At 36.6% G+C, this 19,981-nt stretch overlaps 1 protein-coding gene across 9 annotated transcripts in view; it reads left to right on the forward strand.

The window, feature by feature from the left end:
* Positions 1-19,981, forward strand: part of CCSER1 (coiled-coil serine rich protein 1) — a 1,457,637-nt gene that overhangs the window by 102,175 nt on the left and 1,335,481 nt on the right. For 3 of the 9 annotated variants that reach the window (XM_055385640.1, XM_055385644.2, XM_019026064.4), the window contains exon 1: positions 5,324-5,786. The exons of the other annotated variants lie outside the window; for them this stretch is intronic. The gene's annotated coding sequence lies outside the window, so the exon portion shown is untranslated. Of the gene's footprint in view, positions 1-5,323; positions 5,787-19,981 lie in introns of those variants that run through there. 9 annotated transcript variants of the gene reach the window in all.

The following is a 19,981-nucleotide window of genomic DNA, read 5'->3' on the forward strand; positions in this document are numbered from 1 at the left end:
ACATCATAATGACAGGATCAAATTCACACATAACAATATTAACTTTAAATGTAAATGGACTAAATGCTCCAATTAAAAGACACAGACTGGCAAATTGGATAAAGAGTCAAGACCCATCAGTGTGCTGTATTCAGGAAACCCATCTCACATGCAGAGACACACATAGGCTCAAAATAAAAGGATAGAGGAAGATCTACGAAGCAAATGGAAAACAAAAAAAGGCAGGGTTTGCAATCCTAGTCTCTGATAAAACAGACTTTAAACCAACAAAGATCAAAAGAGATAAAGAAGGCCATTACATAATGGTAAAGGGATCAATTCAACAAGAAGAGCTAACTATCCTAAATATATATGCACCCAAAATAGGAGCACCCAGATTCATAAGGCAACTCCTGAGCGACCTGCAAAGAGACTTAGACTCCCACACATTAATAATGGGAGACTTTAACACCCCACTGTCAACATTACACAGATCAATGAGACAGAAAGTCAACAAGGATACCCAGGAATTGAACTCAGCTCTGCACCAAGCGGACCAAATAGACATCTACAGACCTCTCCACCCCAAATCAACAGAATATACATTTTTTTCAGCAACACACCACACCTATTCCAAAATTGACCACATACTTGGAAGTAAAGCTCTCCTCAGCAAATGTAAAAGAACAGAAATTATAACAAACTGTCTCTCAGACCACAGTGCAATCAAACTAGAACTCAGGATGAAGAAACTCACTCAAAACTGCTCAACTACATGGAAACTGAACAACCTGCTCCTGAATGACTACTGGGTACATAACGAAATGAAGGCAGAAATAAAGATGTTCTTTGAAACCAACGAGAACAAAGACACAACATACCAGAATCTCTGGGACGCATTCAAAGCAGTGTGTAGAGGGACATTTATAGCACTAAATGCCCACAAGAGAAAGCAGAAAAGATCCAAAATTGACACCCTAACATCACAATTAAAAGAACTAGAAAAGCCAGAGCAAACACATTCAAAAGCTAGCAGAAGGCAAGAAATAACTAAAATCAGAGCAGAACTGAAGGAAATAGAGACACAAAAAACCCTTCAAAAAATTAATGAATCCAGGAGCTGGTTTTTTGAAAGGATCAACAAAATTGATAGACTGCTAGCAAGACTAATAAAGAAAAAAAGAGAGAAGAATCAAATAGATGCAATAAAAAATGATAAAGGGGATATCACCACCAATCCAACAGAAGTACAAACTACCATCAGAGAATACTACAAACACCTCTATGCAAATAAACTAGAAAATCTAGAAGAAATGGATAAATTCCTCGACACATACACTCTCCCAAGACTAAACCAGGGAGCAGTTGAACCTCTGAAGAGACCAATAACAGGATCTGAAATTGTGGCAATAATCAATAGCTTACCAACCAAAAAGAGTCCAGGACCAGATGGATTCACAGCCGAATTCTACCAGAGGTACAAGGAGGAACTGGTACCATTCCTTCTGAAACTATTCCAATCAATAGAAAAAGAGGGAATCCTCCCTAACTCATTTTATGAGGCCAGCATCATCCTGATAGCAAAGCCGGGCAGAGACACAACCAAAAAAGAGAATTTTAGACCAATATCCTTGATGAACATTGATGCAAAAACCCTCAATAAAATACTGGCAAACTGAATCCAGCAGCACATCAAAAAGCTTATCCACCATGATCAAGTGGGCTTCATCCCTGGGATGCAAGGCTGGTTCAATATATGCAAATCAATAAATGTAATACAGCATATAAACAGAACCAAAGACAAAAACCACATGATTATCTCAATAGATGCAGAAAAGGCCTTTGATAAAATTCAACAACCCTTCATGCTAAAAACTCTCAATAAATTAGGTATTGATGGGACATATCTCAAAATAATAAGAGCTATCTATGACAAACCCACAGCCAATATCATACTGAATGGGCAAAAACTGGAAGCATTCCCTTTGAAAATGGGCACAAGACAGGGATGCCCTCTCTCACCACTCCTATTCAACATAGTGTTGAAAGGATGCCCTCTCTCACCACTCCTATTCAACATAGTGTTGGAAGTTCTGGCCAGGGCAATTAGGCAGGAGAAGGAAATAAAAGGTATTCAATTAGGAAAAGAAGAAGTCAAATTGTCCCTGTTTGCAGATGACATGATTGTATATCTAGAAAACTCCATTGTCTCAGCCCAAAATCTCTTTAAGCTGCTAAGCAACTTCAGCAAAGTCTCAGGACACAAAATCAATGTACAAAAATCACAAGCATTCTTACACACCAACAACAGACAAACAGAGAGCCAAATCATGAGTGAACTCCCATTCACAATTGCTTCAAAGAGAATAAAATACCTAGGAATCCAACTTACAAGGGATGTGAAGGACCTCTTCAAGGAGAACTACAAACCACTGCTCAAGGAAATAAAAGAGGATACAAACAAATGGAAGAACATTCCATGCTCATGGGTAGGAAGAATCAATATCATGAAAATGGCCATTCTGCCCAAGGTAATTTATAGATTCAATGCCATCCCCATCAAGCTACCAATGAGTTTCTTCACAGAATTGGAAAAAACTACTTTAAAGTTCCTATGGAACCAAAAAAGAGCCCGCATCGCCAAGTCAATCCTAATCCAAAAGAACAAAGCTGGAGGCATCACACTACCTGACTTCAAACTATACTACAAGGCTACAGTAACCAAACCAGCATGGTACCGGTACCAAAACAGAGATATAGATCAATGGAACAGAACAGAGCCCTCAGAAATAACGCCACATATCTACAACTATCTGATCTTTGACAAACCTGAGAAAAACAAGCAATGGGGAAAGGATTCCCTATTTAATAAATGGTGCTGGGAAAACTGGCTAGCCATATGTAGAAAGCTGAAACTGGATCCCTTCCTTACACTTTATACAAAAATCAATTCAAGATGGATTAAAGACTTAAATGTTAGACCTAAAACCATAAAAACCCTAGAAGAAAACCTAGGCATTACCATTCAGGACATAGGCATGGGCAAGGACTTCATGTCTAAAACACCAAAAGCAATGGCAACAAAAGCCAAAATTGGCAAATGGGATCTAATTAAACTAAAGAGCTTCTGCACAGCAAAAGAAACTACCATCAGAGTGAACAGGCAACCTACAAAATGGGAGAAAATTTTCGCAACCTACTCATCTGACAAACGGCTAATATCCAGAATCTACAATTAACTCAAACAAATTTACAAGAAAAAAACAAACAACCCCATGAAAAAGTGGGTGAAGGACATGAACAGACACTTCTCAAAAGAAGACATTTATGCAGCCAAAAACCACATGAAAAAATGCTCACCATCACTGTCCATCAGAGAAATGCAAATCAAAACCACAATGAGATACCATCTCACACCAGTTAGAATGGCAATCATTAAAAAGTCAGGAAACAACAGGTGCTGGAGAGGATGTGGAGAAATAGGAACACTTTTACACTGTTGGTGGGACTGTAAACTAGTTCAACCATTGTGGAAGTCAGTGTAGCGATTCCTCAGGGATCTAGAACTAGAAATACCATTTGACCCAGCCATCCCATTACTGGGTATATACCCAAAGGACTATAAATCATGGTGCTATAAAGACACATGCATACGTATGTTTATTGCGGCACTATTCACAATAGCAAAGACTTGGAACCAACCCAAATATCCAACAATGATAGACTGGATGAAAAAAATGTGGCACATATACACCATGGAATACTATGCAGCCATAAAAAATGATGAGTTCATGTCCTTTGTAGGGACATGGATGAAATTGGAAATCATCATTCTGTGTAAACTATCGCAAGAACAAAAAACCCAACACCGCATATTCTCACTCATAGGTGGGAATTGAACAATGAGAACACATGGACACAGGAAGGGGAATATCACACTCTGGGGACTGTTGTGGGGTGGGGGGAGGGGGGAGGGATAGCTTTAGGAGATATACCTAATGCTAGATGACGAGTTAGTGGGTGCAGCGCACCAGCATGGCACATGTATACATATGTAACTAACCTGCACATTGTGCACATGTACCCTAAAACTTAAAGTATAATAATAATAAATTAAAAAAAAAAAAACTGGCCTTATGAACCTTAGACCAATCTTGAGGGTATAAAAGGCTTCACACTGAAGTGGCCATAAAAAAAAAAAAAAGAAAATTATTATAGAAAAAGCAGTAGAAATCATGGTGCTGTTTATTATCATTTGAAAAGTTTTTTTTATTTTGTTTTATTAATATGTTTCAATATGAATGATGCACTCAGATCTTGGATAATTAGCACATAACAATGTAAATAATAAAAATTATTTATCGGACACAAATTATGCCTTTCTTACATATATTTTTTCTATTAAAATGTGCTGAAATTTACTTCTTAATCTTGAGATGTAATAAAGTGTTTTAAGGTTACTTTTAAAAATAAACATTTAAAAAATGTTGTGCTTATATGATATGAATGGAAAACAAATACTTTTGAGGTTTGAAATTTTAAATCAGAAAAGAATAATATTAGGCAGCCTTTGTATTCCCAGACCTCTTGTATTTATACAGGGGGATCTAGGGCAAAAATAATTGCTGAAATATAGCATTTCTCTGGGTGGGCCTCTGCGTACTCCAGCCTCACTTATTTTTTTTTTTTTTTCTTTTGAGATGGTGTCTCGCTCTTGTCACCCAGGCTGGAGTGCGGTGACATGATCTCAGCTCACTGCAAACTTTTGCTCCCCAGCTCAAGCAATTCTCCTACCTCAGTCTCCCAAATAGCTGGGATTACAGGTGCCCGCCACCACACCCAGCTAATTTATGTATTTTTAGTAGAGATGAGGTTTCACTACGTTGGCCAGGCTGGTCTTGGCCTCCTGACCTCAGATGATCCGCCCGCCTTGGCCTCCCAAAGTGCTAGGATTACAGGCTTGAGCCACTGCGCCTGGCCCAACCTTTGTTATTCTTTTGAAAATGCTTCTGGAGTCCATTGATACATTCTGTGAGACCTGGTGGGAAGAAATAGGCCTCAAGGCACACTGAGTTTTTGAGTTGCCGTCTACATTTTTAAAGCTGATCATTATTGAGTCCCTATTATCTGACAGATACTCTGCTAAGTTATTTATTTAAATTATCTCATTAAACATTATCACAATCATATTAGATGGGGACTGTTATTATTTCCATCTTATACACAATAAATTTGAGGCATAGAGAGGTTAAATTTGAGCAGTGTCACTGTAACTCACTTTTAAAAACTGTGTGATAATTAAATGGCAGTCCTTGGTTTTAACCCAGTTATGGCTGGCTGTAAGTTCCATCCCGTCATGACCATTATGTTTCCTCAACTTTTCTATTCTCCTACTTCCTTTGCTGTGCTCTCAGTCACTGGGAGACGAAAGTGCTGCTGGTTAGCACAGAAGAAACTGCTGCTGCTGCGGCTTCTACTGTTGTCTGCCATCTCTGTTACCATCGAGACCGGGGCTGTGTATGCTCGAGGTGCAGGGAGCTAATGTATAAGGAGTTAAAGGAACTCTTGCTGCTGCCAAATGTGTTGTTATCACTAACTGCACCGCTGCTGTCATTAGTGCTGCTGCCAACACTGCAAGCCCTGCTGCTGCCAGTGCCAATTCTGCTGATGCCTTGGGCTCTCCATGTCCCAGGGTGATTCCGTAGACAAGCAGCTGCTTTTAGATTTCACTTGTTCATTACCTGTAGATCCTTTGCCTTAGGACTCAAGCTTAAGCCCATGAAGCCTGGGATAGAAGACAATTGGAGGTATGTTTTATCTTCCCTAGCATCTGGGACAACTGGCCTTGAACCAAACATGTGCACCTCGTTTTTCTTTTCCCTTCTTCCTCTGAGATTTCTTTTCCCAGAGGCTCTTATTTCATGCAATGATCCACTAGCCCTGGAAACAGGAACATAAACACTCGAACCCTAGAATGAACATGATTTAGTCTTAACTACATTAGATATTTTAGTTTGAAAGAAATAAAGCACTCACATTTCATAATCCTGAATACATATAAATTTATACTTAGTTATCTGTGCAAAAATTGAATCATGATAATTATTAAAGAATTACTATGCAAGTGTAAATAGCTTTGGTATTAACCAAGAGTGGTTTCAGTGTGCTTTTGTAAAAAAAAATACTAGAGTTCAAAAATTCAGGTCTATCTTTGAAGCTCTATCAATAATTCATATACCTCATATCAAAAAGCTTACCAAGGGACAAGATGATTTTGTTAGTGGGAGTGGTTTACTTTTTACTTTTGCTTCCAACCCTAACTCAGAAGAAGGGCAATAGTCTATCAAACCTGGAAAATAGGAAAACAGCATTCAAATTTACAAAGCTCTATTTACTAAAAACATGCAAAATAAGTAATTTTTTTTTGAGATAGTGTCTCATTGTGTCTCCCAAGCTGGAATGCAGTGGCATGATCATGGCTCACTGCAGCCTTGACCTCCCAGGCTCAAGACATCCTCCCACCTTAGTGCCCCCAGGTAGCTGGGACTTCAGATGCATGCCACGATGCTTGGCTAATTTTTAATTTTTTGTAGAGATGTTGCTCACGCTGCTCTTGAACTCTTGAGCTCAAACAGTCCTCCCGCCGTGGCCTCGCAAAATGTTGGGATGACAGCCGTAAGCCACTGCGCCTGGCTAAAATAAAGAATTTTTAACCGGAGGAAAAGAATCTTATGTTGTTGAATTCTTTATTGTCTTAACTGAAAGCAAAAGCCTGTTTGAACTTTTTTTTTAATCGAGAAAAGCATATGAGGAGAAAAGAGCTCTCAGTTCTATGCCAGATGCTTACAAAAAAAATTGTTTACCAGTAGTTTAGTGGGACGGGGGTGGGGGTAAAAGAAAAAGTTGTATTAAAATCTTGATGAAGATATTCTGCATCAAGGACTATTTTATTTTTTCTTAAGGGCAAAACAATCTGTTTTCTTATTTGAGGCCAGTGAAAGTTTATATTTCTATTCCACCTGGGATAATAACAATTGAGAGTTTTGTGTTTTATTTTCTCTAATTGAGAATATGGGGATTGGTAAATAATATGGTAAGTAATTTGCACTTAGAATAAGGTGAGGTTCTTGGTTTTCCAAATTATTGATTTGTGGAGTGAATTTGCATCTAGGACTCTAATTTTTTTTTCAGTAAATTTCGTGAGAAATGTTATTGTTTTTAGGAGTGTAATTTTATTAAAAAATTTAAATGTGGGAATTTTGGGATGTATTTATATTTAAAGTTATCATAACATGTTAGATGTTGTCATACTGTATGTGTATATGTGTATCGTATATGTGTGTATGTGTGTATATTTAGCACGCATTTTTCTTTTTATTTGATTAGGTTTTCTTAATTTTAAAGTTGGAATGAAAGAAAAATGTGTTAGTATATGATTCATAAAAAACAAACCAGTGATGGTATTGTGTTTAAGCATCTCAATATGGATATGGGTTTTGTTATATTTTGCGAGCTACATGCCAGAGTATATTGTAAAGAAGTCTATTTATAGGTAAAATAAAGATGAGAAAGCAGTGCAGGGAGAAATCAAATATAATTGTCTTACATTTCTGATTCTCCTTCATTTTTAGTTTTTAATGGGAATTTCTGTCTTTTATCTGCATGAAGATGCTAATGTTCTCTTAATGTACTTAAAATTGTAGAGTAAGAATTTTGAAATTTGTAGGAAGACAAATGGCATTTATAAATATTAGTGTTTATGAGTACTTAATATCCCATCTGTCATCTGCATTTAATGTTTTCGTTTCCTTTTAGCAGTATGTGTAAGAACTTTTTGTGCTGTGCTTAGAGTTTTTTTCCTAGATAAATTTTTTTCTTATGCTCTAAACCTGTTTAAGGAGATGAGATTTGAAAGTAGTTGAATTCAGAGCTCTTACTTGAGCAGAGTGTTTCTCAATAGCTTTTCCAAGAAAATTTTAAAAGATTAAAATGAATTTTAATCTTTGTCGTATAGGCCACAGAAACTTTCATTCATACATCCCTAGAAAATTAAAACAAGGCAAAATAACAATTTGGGAAATAATCAATTAAAACCATAACTATATGGGGAGTCTTTGGAAATGGAAGGCCCACAACCTACCTATATATGAAGCCAGTGTTGTCTGAACTGAATTCTACCATAGGGTGGACTTTTTCTTAACGTCTGTATTTATTAACCTGTGAAAGGGGAACTTTAAATTGAAAATAACGACAACATCTTAATTATGGTGATTTTACTGAAAGACTACTACCATAATAAGATGTATTCTAGGTTTCCAGAGTAGTGGCAGCTGTCAAACACCAACATTTCTCCCTGAGAACAGGCTTAGTATAGTGTGTTTTTCAAGGACAAGTTGCTCAGTGAGCCCTGCTAGTTAATATTAAACAGTTTTCTTAATCAAAATTGTGGTCTTGCTCCCTAGAGTGTTTGTGAAAATGATTGTATGTTTATCAGAGCCTTCAACAGCAGAAAGAGAGAATTCTTGGGCTAGGTGCTGGTAATGAGAACCTATATTAATCCCAGGGTGCTGATAAGAAAAGGAAAATCCTGTCAGAATACATTGTTTGTAAAAAAATGATTACTGTAGCTCAAAAAGTCAAACCTTTTTTTTGAAGCCCTTGTACCTTATATAACTTCAGTTGTTTATCTGGGATAATGGGGAGGTAGGGGTATGGTGATATCCAGCAATCCACTCCAGGAATGGTATTTTAGTGATCAAGTAGTCTGGGGGTCTGTTAATCATTGCTTCTGTTGCATACCTTATTAAGGGTCCTCACATGATTCCTTTAGATTACAAGAAGGTCTTAATGAAGTAAAGCTTGTGAGGTATTAGAGAGCTCAGTCTGGCTTTGTACAAATGGTAATGAAGACTCACATGGGAAAAACAAGCTTGCCAAATAAAATAATGCAACAGCTAACATTTTCTATGAAATATTTTGCCTAGGATGCAGGTGTTGTTACTGCTTTTGTTTTTAACCCTAAACTGTTTTCTACTGTCAGGTCATACTGCCCTTGAAACAGAGCTGTCCTGGTTGAATGTGACTTTTTTCTGCCGTGGGTACCTATCACTTCCTTCTCACACCCCCTCAACTCGTGCGCACATACACACACATACATCTGAAAGAATCAAGGATGAACAGTTTGAACAATATGATCTCTGTAATACTATAAAGAACATTTACTTTTGGATTTTGTTTTGTCTGTAATCGAGCTCTATAGGAATTAAATCTTCTGAAAACAGTCTTTTTAAAATATTAGCTTGGTGGATTTCTTCTAGCATTAATTTTTTTTTTTTTTTTTTTTTTGAGACAGAGTCTCACTTTGTTGCCCAGGCTGCAGTGCAATGGCATGATCTCGGCTCACTGCAACCTCCACCTCCCAGGTTCAAGCGATTCTCCTTCCTCAGCCTCCTGAGTAGCTGGGATTACAGGCATCTGCCACCACACCCAGCTAATTTTTGTATTTTTAGTAGAGACGGGGTTTTACCATGTTGGCCAGGCTGGTTCCGAACTCCTGACCTCAGGTGATCCGCCTGCCTGGGCCTCCCAAAGTGTTGGGACAGGTGTGAGCCACCGTGCCCAGCCAGAAAGTTTTACTCAGTAACAAAAACACATTTTTTGAGTAGTTGTTTAACATGATTAAAAGCACACTTGGACATTAATTAGGAAACAATAAACATACATCCCATAGGAGTTAATCTTTGTAAACAACACCAATTTTGAAGGCTACAGTCAGTTACATTGATCACTTCAGTGATACTGAGACATATACTGCATTTTATGCATTGACCTTTGACACAGAAAGATCAGCACATTAATGTAAAAAATTGCCACTATGTATTTGAAATTTAAGCCCTACTATTAGCTAATATTCAAAATAACTCATTTACTTGATACTGTAATGTGTAGTCAACTGATTTTTCCTTTTAAATAGATTGATCTGTTATGTATATATTAGAGGCAGAGTCTCACTCTGTCACTTAGGCTGGAGAGCAGTGGTACAATTATGGTTCACTGCAGCTTCCAACTCCTGGGCACAAACAGTCCTCCTGCCTTAGCCACCACTATGCTCAGCTAATTATTTTTAAATTTTTTTCGTAAATGTGGGCTCTTGCATTGTTGCTCAGTCTAATCTCGAACGCCTGGTCTCAAGTGACTCCTGCTTCAGCCTCCCAAAGTACTGGGATTATAGGCATGATCCTGCACCTGCCCCAATTCTGTATTTTTATTTGTTCTTAGTTGTAGCTCGTAATTATTTCCAAATGTGAATCATAATCAGATTGATTCAATACCAAGTTTTAGAAGAATTGTGTATCAACTAGTCCACTTTGAAGAGGAAAACCACATAGTAGGTTAAACTAGTGAGTTTAATTTAAAAATATTATTTAAGTATGACAAAAGAGTAACTTCTCTCTAAGATATAGAGAAACCTAAGTGGTACCCTGAAGCTAAAGGAGTGTAACCAAAGAATGACAAACTTGGAAGAGGATCAGATCTTAAAGAGAAGGTGTAATTCATCTCACTGGAGAGCAGAGAAGTTTTTGAGTTTGGCTGAGCATCCAGAGATGGCCCATAGTCATGGGGCAAGCTGGTGGCCAGTAGAATAGTCGGCATGGATAACCAAACCAGTGGCTGTGTTTCAGAGGACATGAGCACCCTCCAGGGAAGAGTATGGGGCCTGTAGTGGACTCAGTAGGACTCAGTAGGACTGCCGGAGGGGAGGGGGCTTCAGGTAGATGGCCCACAGCCCTACAGAGGTAATTCTGACTCTGATGGGCATTTCTTTCTGGAGAGGGCCTTGGGAAGATTGTCTCTAGCTTGAGACTGCAAGATTGGCAAGCAACCACACGTTCTTATACCCTGCATGGCTTGGCAGGGCTACACTGAATGTCCTCACACCTCTACCCAAATCACTGACTCCTGTGTCACCAGAAGTCATGGAAGAGCCCCTTCCTCCTGCAGTGTCCCTCCAGCTTCCTCTACTGGGAACACTCAGCATCACACCCGTTGTAAAGAAGAAATACTTAAAAGAATTCTATCTATGATCATAGGACATATATTTGTGGAAAAGTGCATTTGGAGCTGGGAGGCAATTAATTCATAACTAGCACACATTGCCTTACATTTAGGTGCTGGTTATAGCTAATATTGTGGCAAAAATGACAACTCTAAATGCCGTAAGAATGTCATGTTGCTTTCAGGTGCCCAATTTTAGTAGCCCCTTGGACTTGTCCATCTGGATTAGTTACATTATCCTAGTTTTCAGTAGCTGATCTTAGGCCTGTGCTTATTTTTCACCATATCCTTCAAAGACACCACCTATAGCTCTCTGCAGTGGGAATGAAAGCCTGTCTACATATACCACTGTAAATATGCTCAAATTCTTTGAGTGTTTGAGCAGCTTTAGTCAAAGGAATTCATGGTGTATCAATAGACTCTATTCTAATTAAAACCATTTAGATCACTTTTATAAGCAAGTGAGGAAACTGTTTAGCCCCAGAATGTGCACTAGTAATAGCACATAGTTCATTTCACAAAGCTAAAGAGCAATATTGATGATAGGGCACTAAGGAGCATGCAAGTGCATAGATCAATTTGTTACTAGTCAGTCATTGTTTTTCTCTGTTATTAGTACAACCACTATTGTGGTTTAGGTGAGAAAAAGTTATTAGTGACTGCTTTCTGTTGCTTTATAGGTGCTATCATTCACTTTCATGTTCATATACTGTTGTAATCATGTATGAATGAGTTGCCAACTATTATATATTATGTATATGTAAGAGACAGGTAGAAAGGTGCATGCCGGTATCAAATATGATATTTACAAAGATACATATTAATAATTCCTAGATAATGGTGGTTTATTATGAATGACAGTTAACAGCTAGATGCTAAATCATTCACAATATTTATGTCTATTGTTGCTTTAACATAGGAATTACCAATGGCAATCACATTTTATTTTCCTAGCAGCCAGAACACTTTTGTTATACATCATTTATTCTTTCTTAAAAGAAAAAAAATCCTTTCTAGAAACACTGTTATTCCTTTGACAATTTGCTTTGGATTTGTAATATTTCCTTAGGGTGCTATTTTTTTTTCCTTAGGGAAAAGAAGGAAAGGGGTACACGTGGTTAAAAAAATTCCAACATGAATAAATCCAACAGATAAATTGTTAGCAATTACATTTTTAAGAGTGTTGCAGGAGCATTAACATTGAGAAACTAACACTTAAGTACAAATGGTTTAATTGTAATATGGAAAATAGGTGATGCTATAAAAACTATTATGATTCATATCTATAAAATTAGTAATGGAATGATTATAGGACAAGAAATATGCTTTGGTATGAAATTGTATTCTAAGAATCTTCTATCATAAAATCTAGTTAGTTAAATCTACTAACCCTGAATTTAAGATCTGTGAATGAATTTACCTTTATCTACCATGAAAATAACAAAGCATAGGCTGGGCGCAGTGGCTGCCACCTATAATCCCAGCACTTTGGGAGGCCGAGGTGGGCAGATCACTTGAGGTCAGGAGTTCAAGACCAGCCTGGCCAACATGGTGAAATCCGGTCTTACTAAAAATAAAAAAAATGAGCTGGGCATGGTGGTGCATGCCTGTAATCCCAGTTACTTGGGAGGTTGAGGCAGGAGAATCGTCTGAGCATGGGAGACGGAGCTTGCAGTGAGCCGAGATTGCACCAGTGCACTCTAGCCTGGGCTACAGAGCAAGACTCCGTCTCAAAAAGAAAAGAAAAGAAAAGAAAAGAACAAAGCATAAATGTAGTGGACCTAGGAGTACTCTTAGGCACTATTCCCAATGTTAAGGAACTTAAAATCTGTAGCTTTTAAACTGTTGATTTTTTTATACTATAGTATGAATAAATGTACAAAATAATTGAGTCAAAAGTATACAATTTATTTAGAACAAAAAAGCATATGGAAAGGATGATGATAATAAATGAGTGTATTGAAGAGATAATAAAATGATGGACAAGAAAATGAACCTAGTGAACAATGTAGTAAGCTATCAGTTAGCAGATAACCACAAAATGCATCATTTCCATGGCTCTGTGAAAACTAAGCTTAAAAAAATGATTTTTCCCCTTTGGTTATAAGGATAACAATTAATTATAGAGCACATTTATTGAGTGTCCACTACGTATGTGACTGATATGCACACAATTAGTTGTTTTTACTAATCGTTTCACTAAGATACAAATTATTCAGGACCTGTTGTAAGTTTTAAATACAAGTTCAAACACCGCAAGAGACTTGCACAAGGTCATACAGCCCAAAGTAATGAACAGAGATACAAATCTTAGATTGCACATCCTCAAAGCCCAGGCCCTTTCTACTACATAGTGTGGCTTCTAAAAATTAAAAATAGTGAAACTGCTTGGTTCTTGATGTGCTGGGGACTTGATAATTTCATAAATTCCATGTGGAATTTAAAGACTGAATATTCAGCTAGTTGATCTCTCTCTCTTCTCTCTCTCTCTCTCTTTTTTTTTTTTTTTTTAAATAGGATCTTGGTCTCTTGTCCAGGCTGAAGTACAGTGGTGTGGTCATAGCTCACTGCAGCTTCAAACTCCTGGGCTGAAGTAATCCTTCTGCCTCAGCCTCCCAAGCAGCTAGGACTACAAGTGCACATCACTATGCCAGTCCTGTTTTTATTTATTTATTTATTTATTTACTATTTTTTTGAGATGGAGTCTCACTCTGTTGCCCAAGCTGGAATGCAGTGGGATAATCTCGACTCACTGCAACCTCCGTCTCCCGGGTTCAAGCAATTCTCCTGCTTCAGCCTCCTGAGTAGCTGGGATTACAGAAGCGTGCCACCGTGCTCAGCTAATTTTTGTATTTTTAGTAGAGATGGGGTTTCACCATGTTGGTCAGGCTGGTCTTGAACTCCTGACCTCATGATTCACCCGCCTCGGCCTCCCAGAGTGTTGGGATTACAGGTGTGAGCCACCGCTCCCGGCCATGTTTTTATTTTTTATTTTAGGGGGGGGTCTTGCTTTGTTGCCCAGGCTAGTCTTGAACTCCTGGCCTCAAACAATCCTACAGTCTCAACCTCCCGAAGCGCTGGGGTTACAGACATGTGCCACCATATCAGCCCTCAGCTGGTAATTTCCATTACATATATAGTCACTTAACTTTCATTATGTTTTTCCCTAAAGTGCATACACAGGTGAAAATGAAAATGTGACATAAATAAGCAGGGTGAATATATTATAATTTTTTAAAAAATTATTACTTCTCTTACAAGTGGGAACCTTTTTTTTTTTTTTTCGCTGTTGTAGCATTCACTGGTATTTTCCTGTTAACCTCTTGGTACACATAACAAAAATTAAGTGTGTTTATTTCAACGTTATGGCTTATTTATAGATTCTTATTAAACTTCGCTTCTTAACTAGAATAGAAATGAAAATAATTATCACAATAGCGAATAATCCGTTTTGTTTTCTGTTATCTCATTATACCAATAAATATTTTGAGTATTTTGAGGATTATTTATCATACTTTTCCAATTAGAAAACGAGTTTCTTAAAGATTGTATTATTTTCTCTTAATGAGAGAGGCTGCACACAGAGGTTATTTAATAGATATTATAGGTTAAACATCTGACTTGTGAGTAGAGAGAAAATTATGAGATAGAGTTTTGCTAAATGTAACAAGTAAGATGCTTAATGGACTCATGGAGTTTCTAAACTTGGTAAGATGAGTCTGTTTTAATAGGCAAATTTACCAGTTTAGAATAAGAAATATTACATTCTCATCAGTAAGTGCCCTGACAAATGGTCCAGCATTAGAAAAATTTATCAATTGTTTTAATAAGGAACTGTTGTGATATTATCAGGCAGAGGTTAAATGCTTTGCTAGAAAGATCTATGTATTAGTCTGTTCTCATGATGCCATAAAAAAATACCTGAGACTGGGTAATTTATAAAGGAAAGAGGTTTAATTGACTCACAGTTCCACATGGCTGGGGAGGTCTCAGGAAACTTACAATTATGGCAGAAGGGGAAGGGGAAGCAAGGACCTTCTTCACGTGATGGCAGGAAGAGAAGTGAGGATGCAGGAAAAGCTGCCGTTTATAAAACCATCAGATCTCATCAGAGTTCACTCACTATTATGAGAACAGCATGGGGAAACCGCCCCCATAATCCAGTCACTTCCTACCAGGTCTCTCCTTCAACACCTGGGGATTACAATTCAGAATGAGATTTGCGTGAGGACACAAAGCCTAACCATATCAGTCTAAAAATGTATATGTCATAAAAATTGCTTAGAAATATGTTTAGAGGCATCATAGACAGGTGAATAGAAAATGAGCTTTAGAGGCACATGTCCCTGGTTTGAATTCCAGCTCTGTCATTAGCTCTGTGAATTTAGCCACAGAGTAATCTCATTAAGATGTTTCTTCACTTACAAAATAAAAATAATACTATCTCTTCATGTAAGGTTTTTGTGAGGATTAACTGCAATAATGAATAAAAAAGTAACTGGCATCAAAACGATGCACAACAAATGTAGCTTCTTTTAATTTGAAATATTAAAGTGATATATTTGATGCTGATTATTGTATGTACTGGAGATTATATTTTTCTGAATTTTTAGAGAGAAAAATCAAGAGAATTTTAAACATCATGAAAGGCCTACTTGTTCACACAGTTTTTAAATTGTGAATGACGTTTAAAAAATAATTTTCATTGTGTTTTTAGGGTAAATATGTCCAGTGCTTTTTAGCTCTTGAAAAAATTTAGCTTGATTTTTGTTGCTGTTCTTTTGTGGTGTAATTAGTGTCCTCAGCTGAAACAAGGTGCTGGTAGCTGACCCCTTCTCTAAGGTCATGAGTGTGGTAGGATCTTTAGGCTTCCTTATTATAAGTCACAGAGGTCAGGAAAAAGACATTATTGTTGGGTTGGACTTATTGCATGCTCTTATAACAGCCCATTGTTAGTGTAGAATTAACTACAGAGTTTTTATTTCTTATGTCTTGTAAAAATCAGAGCACTTTTGTAAAAATGACGATTGAACATCAAGGTAACCTTTATGTTATATTTCCAAATGGGTACATGGATCTATATATGAAGAATTTTTAGTTGAAACAGTTTAGTGTTTCTGTTTTTGGCTCTATAACTGACTTCCTTCAGACCACTTCATATGCTCTCTCCTTCACCTTCTGGTGTTTGTGAAACAAAGGGTGAAAAGGACAAGTGCAGTGATGATTTTCAGCTCAAAATGTTGGGCTTTTCTATCTAATTTAGTTGTCCAAGAACACATTATAAAATATTTGCAACCACAAGGAATCTAATAGCCTAAGAAAAGTGAAAAAAAAAGCAGCCTTTTGTTTGTTTGTTTTCTCCTTAGGGAATAACTATAAATGGAAATTAGAGATAAGATAGTTAATATTGTTCTGTAAATATTCAGTCATCCTGAAATAGTCACGCCTGTCATAGGAGGGAGAATTATTATTTACTAGGATTACAAGCCAGTTGATCAACTGACATCCTGTGGCTAATTGTGGATTGGTATTTCAAAGAAAATGTAGTCTTTATTAAGCATCTGCAATTTTATAGTTACATTTCACACATTACCACTTTGATTTTTAGCAACATTTTGTCCTTAAAAATAATGTGTATGTGTGTGTGTGTATTCCTCATTTTACACGAGGTAATTAAGGTTCAGACAAGTCAAACTTTTTTCAAGGTCGTACAGTTAAAAAGTGGCAAAATCAAATTTCAACCCTGTTTGGTTTGATTGGTTTGTTAACATGTGCCTTTGTTTCTGTACTTATCATTTTTACTGACTTGCTGACTGAAATACAAAGTTTACTCATTTTTATACAATTCCTCTTATTTTTAGGAGATACAAATAAAAACACTGTAGTTAATTCTCAACTAACAATGGACTACTGTAAGAGCATGTAATAAACCCAGTCCAACAAGGATGGCTTTTGTCGGAACTCTTTTTCTCCTGTTCTCAGTAAAAATTTATTGCTTGAAATGTTTATTGAGTCTCTGCTGGTGCTTGGTATTCTATTTCACTGCTGGGTACAGCAATGAAAACAGATGGATGCAATCCCTGCTTTCATAAAGCATACTTTCTAATTCCCAACATATGTACCTATGATAAAGTTTAATGTATAAATTAGGCCCAGTAAGAGATTAACAATAACTAATAATAAAATAGAACAATTATAACATCTATGTAAGAAGTTATGTGAATGTGGTCTATTTCTTTCTTTCAAAATATCTTATTGTACTGTTGATCTTAGCTAACCTCACTATAGGATTTTTTTTTTCTTTCTTTATTAGGTTGAGAACTTTCACCTTTTCACTTAAAGGAAACACTTTGTGGCTTCTCTTTGACATATCCAAATGGCCAGCATCACGGGGGCCATTATTAAGTAAAACAAAGGTTCTTTGAACACAAGCACAGTTGACATGATAACCTACTCAGCTACAAAATGACTAAAGGGCAGGTAGCGCCTACAGCATGAATCTGTTGGACAAAGGGATGATTCACATGAGGAACAAAGCAGGATACTGTGAGATTTCATCATGCTCCTCAGAATGGCATATAATTTAAAACTAATGAATTGTTTATTTATGGAATATTCAAGTTAATATTTTTAGATTGCCATCGGCAGTGAGTGACTGAAACTGTGGAAAGCAAAACTGCAGCTCCATCCCATAGCAAACATTAGGCATAAAATCTTTATCAAATTCTTATCTTGTACAGAGTTGAGGACAGGTAAAAGGGAACTTGTAGTTGTTGATAAATCCTGGTTACTATGTGAATAATAATTCACAACAATATCGGAATAATATAGATAGAAAACATAACAAGAAAATATATTGAAGAAAACTTGTTGTGAGAAATGCAGTGAATATTAAAGTGACTGACTTTTCACACCATCAGATTTTATTTTAAAGCATAATTTTCCATAGAATTAAACTAATCAGTTAATATAAACATGGGATTTTTAACTTGAAAACTGAGAAAGTATTACAGATCATTTAAAATTAGTACTGCTACCTTGAATTTGGAAAACATGTTTCTATACCAAGAGAGAATGGAAGTGACCATCTTAGTATAATGTAAATCCAGACTAAACATGTATAATTAGGAATATATAATAAATTACATATTTATAGGGAGATATCTGGGCTATTAAATGAATTCTACAGTTATTTTAATATATAGTCAGTTTCATATATATTATATATGAATTCCTCTTTTGCACTTCTTTTATTTTTAGACTAGCTGGTTCTTATTTATGGTTTTTTTTTGAAAAAAAGCATTTTTGATCTGATCTTTAAAATGAAGCAATTTCCCAACCTGTAGTGAAAGATATTATTTACCATAAATTTTCCAGTATTGCCAATATATCTTTTTTGGGTCAAAAAATATGACAGAGACAAAATTTAAAAATTATTTCAGCTGTCCACATTCATTAAATAAAATACTGGCAGGAGTTGTATATTATATTAGTTTGAATAAGTTGGGCAAATATATTTAGCTATTTCTTTGATTAGATTTATAGGTTTCAAAGTTCTATATATGCATGTGTTGAAAATAAAACACATGGTAAATTGGTAAAGGACTTTAGAAACAAGTACATATAACACTGGCAGAAGGACCTTGTCTCTCTCGTATACCATTGTTTTCCTAGGGCGTGTCACACAACAGGTCCTTAATAAATATGTATTGAATGAATGTATTAAATTATAAAAGTAATGATGAAAAGCTGGACATAAAAAATTTCTGATGATAACTTCACATGCATTAGCAGGTTCTTAATGTCACTTGACTGTATTCCTTGCTTCTGGCTTCCTAAGTGGGTTTTGCTTTGATGCTCCTGTACTACAGACCCTGCCTCTGAATCATGACACAGTTTGTCAGTAATGTACACATCAGTATGTAGAGAGCTTCAAAAGCCTGGGCACTTAACACTAACCTTCTGCTCAGGTCCTTATGTAAATATTGGGTATGCGCCACCATTAAATACCCTGTAACTCTCCGATGCTACTTCTCTGCTACATCTTGTATTCTACCAAGGTCTAGAGGAGGGTGGATTTAAATGATCAATTTTCTTAGCATTGACTGATTTATGTGTAGAATTTTAGATTTTTTTTTTTTTTTTTTGAGACAGTTTCTCACTCTGTTGCCCAGGCTGGAGTGCAGTGGTGTGATCACAGTTCACTGAAGCCTCGACCGTCTAGGCTTAAGCGATCCTCCCACTTCACCCTCTCAAGTAGCTGGGACCACAGGTGCACGCCATCACAGTCAGCTAATTTTTGTGTTTTTTTTGTAGAGACAGGGTTTCACCATGTTGCCCAGGCTGATCTCAAACTCCTAATCTCAGACGATCCGCCTTGGCTTCCCAGAAGTGCTGGGATTACATGCATGAGCCACAGTGCCTGGCCAGAATTTTTAAAATCTTAATTATTTTTGTTGAGTCATAGACTGCAGTAGCAAATGTCTAGATTATGATTACAGGAAAATAAAATCATTTTGTGGCAAAGACATGACATACTTCTTTTTAATTCCTCAAATAGTACTGTATTCCACAGCCCTACTCGTATATAACCCATCAGACAAGAAAGCTGATCTGTGTAACAACTTGAACTTCTTACTTGCCATGTTTAAAAAGGGCAGCCCATCGACTAGAGACAGGGGTGGCTCAATGCAAAGCTTGCTAGGATAACAGTTGATAATATCAAATTGCTTATTAATAGTTTTATCAGGATGTAATTTACATGTTAAACAAGTCATCCATTTAAAGTATACAGTTCAATGATTTTTTAGTATATTCACAGAATTGTGCAACTCAGAGTAAATTTTAAACCATTTTCATTACCCCCAAAAGAAATGCAATTCTTATTAGCAATCACCCACAATATTCTCCACTCTCTCCCAGCCCTGAGCAACTACTAATATATTTT

This window comes from Gorilla gorilla, chromosome 3 (genome assembly GCF_029281585.2).
Source record: "Gorilla gorilla gorilla isolate KB3781 chromosome 3, NHGRI_mGorGor1-v2.1_pri, whole genome shotgun sequence".
Lineage (NCBI taxonomy): Eukaryota > Metazoa > Chordata > Mammalia > Primates > Hominidae > Gorilla > Gorilla gorilla.